We start from the raw sequence: 8,452 nt of genomic DNA, 5'->3' as shown, positions 1-8,452 counted from the left end.
GGCCACAGATGATGCAATCTGTTGCTAGGTTATGATCCTAATGTCATAAGAATTCCTTTAAGTAAAAAGCAATTTGAAGCAGTTTTGCCCCTGTCGTTAGATCTACAAATAGCCCTCTCTGATTACACAGGCCATATAGAGCATGCCCTTTCTGCTGACAAACTCCTTCAGCTCTTATCTCGAACTACTGTGATTTTACCTACAAAAATAGTTCACTCCCCCATACCTAATGCTTTCACACTTCGTACTGATGGCTCGGGTAAACACGGAAAAGTGGCTGTCTGGTGGAGACCACATAATTCCCTCACTCAATATGGGTTTACTAGCACTGAAAGAGCTGAAGTTGGAGCCTTAATATTGACTTTGGAGACTTTTTCCACTCAGCGCATCCATATTGTTAGTGACTCTGCTTACTATGTTTATTTATTGCAGAACCTTGAGACAGCACCCACTAAGTTTACTCTGGAGCCCACCCTGTGCACTGTTTTTCTCCAACTTCAGAAACTGCTAGATCAACGTACACACCCTATTTTTATTACCCATATTCGAGTCCACAGCTCACTGCCTGGCCCATTGGCTTAGGGCAATGATCAAGCAGACCTACAAGTTATGACATCACTGCTTGACCAAGCCACCCAATTGCCAAAACTGGAGAAATATATCTAATTTTTCCACCGAAACTGGAGACACTTATCTGAACAATTTCAACTTACCCAGAGACTAGCTAAACAAATTATCCTACAATGTCCAGATTGCCAACTCACAGGCACATCCCCTCCTTCTACAAGTGTTAACCCTAGAGGACTCAAACCTAATCAGTTATGGCAAACAGATATACACACATCCCTGAATTTGGAAAACTACAATATGTACATGTACCTGTTGATACCTACACTCATTTAATTAGTGCACATGCTCTTCCTGGAGAGTCCACTCAATATGTCGTTAAACATCTTCTTTTAACTTTTGCATTTATGGGGCAGTCCACAAAAATTAAAACTGATAATGGTCCAACTTACGCCAGCTCACAACTTCAATGGAACATCCAACATTCCACAGGCTTTATATACAACCCCCAAGAACAGGCCATAGTAGAACGTGCCCACTCCATCCTTAAAAATATGCTCAGAAAACAAAAAGAGGGAAAGTATGGGTAAGCACCCTGCAACAGTACTAGCACACGCCTCATTTACTCTTCATTTTTAAAATTTAGGTGACACATTTCCACCAGCTATAGAAAAGCACTTTGCTAAAACTTCTCAAGACACAAAACCTGTAGTTTTATGGAAGGATGTAAATAGTAATGAATGGTGTGGTCCAGATGATTTGCTAACATGGGGAAGAGGATATGCTGGTGTTCACACCCCCTCAGGTCCTCTTTGGATTCCAGCATGATGCATCAAACCTTACCATGGCATGGCTAGGACCCAACCCAATACCAGAAATGAAGGAGATGACCCTGCAGGACCCACAGCCCCAGATGATGTGACTTCATCAGACAACACAGGCCCCAGACATTATCTGGAGGATGCTGAAGAGGACAACTCCGAAGGCTAAGCAAATCCTACTCCAAACACAAACACCATTCACTCCAGATAATCTGTTCCTTTTTCATTCTCTCACTTCGCCTGCTACCTGTACCTGCCACACTCTATTAAGCCCATCTTCTAATCTGCCTTTTTTCTGCCCTGTTGCTTAGACAAACAACCCCTTTCTAGCTTCTAAAAATGTGAGTGCTTCACTAGAAGAAACTAACATACCCCCGGTGGAGATCTTTAGTAACAGCACACATCAAACTGAAGTGCCAAGTAACACTACAGGTCACTCCTTGATTGGAAAAGAATGTTACTGATTATACTCACGTTTATCTCACGTGATTTGCTAATTCTAGGATGCAAAGCCAGAATAAGAGCAACGACTGTCTCGCCTGACAGACCTGTTGCTGCACACATCTGTACTCTTCAAACAACAAGGCCTGATGTGAAAAACAGAGAAAGCGGAGATGTAGGGGATCGGTCAGGGTGGTGGGAGAAATTATAAAGCTACAGGAAATAGACACAAACCTTCTTGGAAGGCCGGGAGTTTGTATAACTTAAGTAGAAGATTTGGCTGAAGGCAGCTGGATTATCTTAAAAGCTTAAGGCATAGATACATAGGACTGTAGAGGAGTTTATCTAAATAGCTTGTTTACTCATGTGGTCCTAAGACTGACCTTTGGTCATCTGTGGGTGCATCACTGCTCTCTACTCGGGAGGTCGGCAATGTTAATTACTCTCCAGTGGTGTTTACTTGAGACCTTTGTCATTTAATCTGTACTAAATAAATGTGAATTTCGCTGGCTTATCAAGGCCGATTCTGCTGACTCAGGCAGCAGAGCCCCTTAGCTACACTGACAGGCAAAATATCTGTGTCAGTGTATGTCTTTCATCCGTCACTGGGTCAGGGTCCGTAGGTCAGACCCGGCAACCTGGTACTACAGGTGCATACCACCATACCTGGCTCAATTTGCTATCTTATTGTTACAGTAAGTCTGTTGCATTCGTCTTGTGATCTTTATTTGACCATTAAGGCTGGTCAGTTATTGTGTCTAAACCACAAAAGGAAGGTATGTCTGGCCTCCCCTCTCATTATGTCTGGGAACTAAGTTTTTAAGGTTTTTTTTACAGGGGATTCCCTTGGCCAAGGAGGGATCCATTCTGTCAGTGGCAGTGGGAAGGGGGAGCTTGGGATTTAATTATTAGTTTACATTCCCCCTTTTGTTGGTCATTATATACCAGATGCAGCATCAATGGCCAAACTTTTATTTTGTCCCATATTATTGCTGGGGTGGTGGGTCTGCCTACCCAGACCCAACATGTCCCTCGGTGGGGCCCCTATGGCCAAAAGTCTTGGAGTCAAAATATTTATAGCTGACTAAATGTTCCAGACCAGACGGGAATGGCGGTGGGCAGGTTCTCATTAACCCTGGGAATCCTTTAAGTAACATAAGAGCCAAAAATCAAATGCCAAAAGGCGAGGTTATAAAATTGACATCTATTTAAGTTCTATGCACTGAGCTACTGTAATATTGGTTGTAGCTACACACTTGTAGCAATTAGTGATACAAAATATAAGCATTTTCCTAAAACCATTTAAGGTAAGGAATTTAGAGAGTTTCAACGTGCTGCAAGGCTTTTTGTAGTCTTTTTAGTAATTTCTCCTAAAGTGATAAAATTGTTTATATAATTGGCACAATTTTATTACTGGGAGCACGATACCCAGAAGGCTTTGTCACCAGGTGATATGGTTTGGCTGTGTCACCACCCAAATCTCATCTTGAATTCCCATGCATTGTGGGAGGGGCCTAGTGGGAGGCAATTGAATCATGGGGACAAGTCTTTCCCATGCTGTTCTCATGACAGTGAATAAGTCTCATGAGATCTGATGGTTTTAAAAACAGGAGTTTCCCTGCACAAGCTCTCTTGTTGCCTGCTGCCATCCATGTAAGATGTGACTTGCTCCTCCTTGCCTTCCTTCGTGATTATGAGGCTGCCCCAGACACGTGGAACTGTGAATCCTTTTTCCTGTATAAATTACCCAGCTTCAGGTATATCTTTACCAGCAGCATGAAAACAGACTAATACACCAGGCATCTGGATATCCTCTCCATAATTTTTGTTTAATTCTATGGCAAGCAAAACTTTTTATCGTTGGGATGGATGGAGAGAGGCCACATAGTAGCCCAAGAGACAGTCTTATTTTTGGCAGATGTTTGGGCATCTGTGTGCCCGTTCTTGAGTATGAGGGTCTGAAATAATTCTATCCCTCAAATTTGGCCCTTACCATCTAACATGCCCACCTCTTCTGTGACAGTCCCTGGGCCTAGAGGGAAGGCGCTTATAGTTTTAGCAGCAGACCATTAGCAATGAAAGCACATAAGTCCTAGTCATATTCTAAATAGTTTTTAAATTTCAGAGATATCAGGCCAGGCATGGTGGCTCACACCTGTAATCCCAGCACATTAGAAGGCCAAGGTGGGAGGATCACTTGAGGTCAGGAGTTCAAGACCTGCCTGGCCAACATAGTGAAACCCCATCTCTACTAAAAACACAAAAAAATTAGCTGGGCATAGTGTCAGGCACCTGTAATCCCAGCTACTCAGGAGGCTGAGGCAGGAGAATCACTTGAACCTGCCAGGCAGAAGTTGCAGTGAGCCAAGATCGCACCACTGCACTCCAGCCCAGGTGACAGAGTGAGACTCCATCTCAAAAAAAAAAAAAAAATTGCCTGGCATGGTGGCATGCACCTATAATCCCAGCTTCTGGGGAGGCTGAAGCATGAGAATCGCTTGAACCTGGGAGGCAGAGGTTGCAGTGAGCCAAAAGCATGCCAACGCACACCAGCCCGGGTGACAGAGAGAGACTCTGTCTCAAAAAAAAAAAAAAAAAAGAGAGAGTTGGGTAGGTAAAGGATAGAAAGTTTCAAAGAGAGAAAAGAAGGGAGTTCCTGAGCACAGGAACACCACTGGGCAATGACTGGGAAATGGGAAGAAGGCAAAGGAGGCTAATGTGGATGAGGAAGAGGGCGGTGCAGTATCCTTCTGAAGAACCAGGCAGGGACTTGTTCACTCAGGACCTTGCAGGACCCCTGAGGCACCATTTTCATGGTTGGCAAGAAGTTGAGTCTGTAGACCCTGACAAAATCTGACTGGTCCAGGGATCAGTGCCCAGGTCAAAGATTGTCCAATAGGATCTCTCCAGTTTGGATGGTAGCTAATCCAGCCAATCACCTCTCCCCTGGCATGTGTTCCACTGTCCATGGTTCTGAAGTATCTATGCAAAATAAGACTGGGGATCCCAATCAACAGGTTGGCCGCATAACCCAGTGTATTAATTAGCTACTGCAGTGTAACAAATCATCACAAACTTGGTGGCTTGAAACAACACTCATTCATTATTTTCATGGTGTTTGTGCATCAGGAATCTGGCCAAGATTTATCTGGACTCTATTCTCAGGGTTACATAATCAAGGAGCTGACCAAGCCGTGTTTTCATCTGGAGTCTGGGGAAAAATTGTGTTCAAACTCATTAATGTTGTTGGCAGAATTCAGTTCCTTGAAGTGCAGAACTGGGGCCCCTGTTTTCTTAGCTCATTGTTAGCCAGGGATCACTCTGCTCCTAGAAGGTGTTCTTGGGTTTTTGTCATGTGGCCCCTACCATCTTTAAAGCCAGCAATGACAGGTCAAATCCTTCTCAAGGTCTGAATCTCTCTGGCTTCTTACTTTCTTGATACTTGCCTTCTACATTCAGATTTATAGAGTTTGTGTGATTAACTCAGGCTCACCTGGACAATCTCCCTTTGATAAATTTAAAGCCAATTGAGGAAGTGGCTCAAGTCACAAGTCCTCAGTGCCAGACTGTCCAGTGAGCAGCATGGCCCAAGCCATCAGCCAGAGCAGCCCTGGAGCAGAAGCAGCAGCTGCCACCATTTGCAAAGCCCAGCTGAGCTGGCCTTGGCATTGTCAATGACACTGAACAGGTTGAAGGAGGAAGACAAAGAGCCCCTCACTGAGCTCTGTGTCAAGGCGGTCAGTGATGGTGAAAGCACAGGAATCTGCCTTTTTTCCCAGAGATTCCTCATGATTCCTTAGTTCAAAGGAGTTTTCTTTAGTGTCACAACTGTTGATCTGAAAAGGAAACCTGCAGATCTGCAAAACAAGGCTCCTGGGAACAACCTACCACTTATAATTTTCAACTGTGAAGTCAAATAAGCTTGAGGAATCTCCTGAAGAAGTTTTATGTCCTCCCAAGTACTTAAAGCTTTCACCAAAACACCCAGAATCAAATACAGCTGGAATTGACATCTTTGCCAAATTCTCTGCAAAGATCAAGAATTCAAGGCCAAAAGTTAATGAAGCATGAGTGAGGGATCTCTTAAAAACCCTACAGAAAATGGTGATTATTAAAAAGTCAAGAAACAACAGATGTTGGTGAGTTGTGGAGAAAAAAAAAATGCTTTTACACTGTTGGTGGTAGTGTAAATTAGTTCAACCATTGTGGAAGACAGTGTGGTGATTCCTCAAAGATCTAGAAGCAGAAATACCATTTGACCCAGCCATCCCATTACCGGATATATACCCAAAGGAATATGCATCATTCTATTATAAAGATACATGCATGCATGTGATCACCACAGCACTATTCACAATAGCAAACACATGGAATCAACCCAAATGCCCATCAGTGATAGACTGGATGAAGAAAATGTGGTACACACACACCATGGAATACTATGCAGCCATAAAAAGGAACAATATTATGTCTTTTGCAGGGACATGGATGGAGCTGGAGCAGCTATTCTCAGCAAACTAACACAGAAATAGAAAATCAAACATTGCATGTTCTCATTTAAAACTATGAGCTGAATGATGAGAACACATGGACACAGGGAGAAAAACAACACACACCGGTGTCTGTCAGCAGGGTGAGGAGAAGAAGAGCATCAGGAAGAATAGCTAATGAATGCTGGCCTTAATACACAGGTGATGGGTTGATCTGTGCAGCAAATCACCATGGCACACATTTACCTATGTAACAAACCTCCGCATCCTCTGCACATGTACCCTGGAACTTAAAAGTTGAAGAAAAAAAAAACCTGCAAAAACTTATGAATATCTGAATTATCCTCTCCCTGATGAAATTGATGAAAATAGCATGGAAGACGCTAAGTTTTCTATACATAAATTTCTGGATGGCAATGAAATGGCATTAGCTGATGGCCATCTGCTGCCCAAACTGCATATTGTCAAAAACAAATCACAACTTTGATATTCCAAAAGGAATGACTGGCCAGGCACAGTGGTTCATGGCTGTAACTCCAGCACTTTGGGAGGCTGAGGTGGACGGATCACTTGAGGTCAGGAGTTTGAGACTAGCCTGGCCAACATGGTGAAACCCCATGTCTACTAAAAATACAAAAATTAGCCCGGTGTGATGGCTGCCTGTAATCCCAGCTACTCGGGAGGCTGAGGCACGAGAATCGCTTGAACCCGGGAAGTGGAGGTTGCAGTGAGCCAGGATCGTGCCACTGCACTCCAGCGTGGACGACAGAGTGAGACTCCAACTCAAAAAAAAAAAAAAAAGACATACCCAAGACTGGGTAATTTATAAAGGAAAGAGGCTTAATGAACTCACAGTTCCACATGGCTAATGAGGTCTCACAATCAAGGCAGAAGATGAAAAAGAGCAAAGAGACGTCTTACGTGGCGGCGGGCAAGAGACTTTGTGCAGCGGAACTCTCCTTTGTAAAACCATCAGATTTCCTGGGAGTACTTCACTACCATGAGAACAGTATGGCGGAAACCCCTAATGATTCAATTATCTCCACCTGGTGCCGCCCTTGACTTGCGGGGATTGTTAAAATTCAAGATGAGGTTTTGGTGGCGACACAGCCAAACCGTATCACCTGGTGTTGACTTTTTTTTTTTTTCTCTCGTCTCTGTCATGCCTGCCTGACCACCATTTGAAAAAAAAGAAAAAATCTATTTTTGCATAAATCACTCACTGGATTCCAACACAGATTGAATTTTCAGTCTCTGGTGGTGTCTGCAGTTAAAGCAAGGCCATTGATTGTGAAGGAATATGGGATTATGAACATTGGAATGGGGACTGAATTAGCCTGGTCAGCGAGCCATAACGAAATACCAGACTTACCCGGCCACAGCTATAATTCCTATAATTCCACCTATAATTCCTCCACTTTGGGAGGCCAAGTCGGGAGGATTGCTTGAGTCCAGGAGTTCGAGACTAGCCAGGGCAACATAGTAAGACCCCATCTCTACCAAAACAAAAATTAGAGAAATAGTCAGGGATGGTGGCTCATGCCTGGAGGGAAGCTGAGGCAGGAGGATGACTTGAGCCCAGGAGTTCTAGGCTGCAGTGAGCCAAGATGATGCCACTGCACTCCAGCCTGGGTAACAGAGCAAGACTCTGTCTCAAATGCTCTCACTGATAAGTGGGAGTTGAACAATGAGAACACATGGACCCAGGGAGGGCAACATCACACACCGGGGCCTGTCGGGGGGTGAGGGGCTAGGGAAGGGATAGCATTAGGAAAAATACCTGATGTAGAGGATGGGTTGAGGGGTGCAGCAAACCACCATGGCACGTGTATACCTGTGTAACAAACCTGCACGTTCTGCACGTGTGTCGCAGAATTTAAACTATAATAAAAAATAATAATAATAAATTAAATAAATGCTGGGCCAGGCATAGGATTCCCATTCAAAAGGGGAGAAAATCAGAAGGAAGAAAGTGATGATGGGGGGGGGAGGGGGGAGGGATTGCATTGGGAGTTATACCTGATATAAATGACGAGTTGATGGGTGCTGACGAGTTGATGGGTGCAGCACACCAACATGGCACAAGTATACATATGTAACAAACCTGCACGTTATGCACATGTACCCTAGAAC

The 8,452-nt window shown here is 44.0% G+C and overlaps 1 pseudogene; it reads left to right on the top strand.

Moving 5' to 3' along the window:
- The first annotated feature begins 4,796 nt into the window (after positions 1-4,796).
- Positions 4,797-8,452, top strand: part of LOC105512954 — a 4,548-nt pseudogene continuing 892 nt past the window's right edge.

The sequence above is a fragment of the Colobus angolensis genome, unplaced genomic scaffold (assembly GCF_000951035.1).
Source record: "Colobus angolensis palliatus isolate OR3802 unplaced genomic scaffold, Cang.pa_1.0 Scaffold22, whole genome shotgun sequence".
NCBI lineage: Eukaryota > Metazoa > Chordata > Mammalia > Primates > Cercopithecidae > Colobus > Colobus angolensis.
This window is presented reverse-complemented; position numbering and strand designations above follow the sequence as displayed.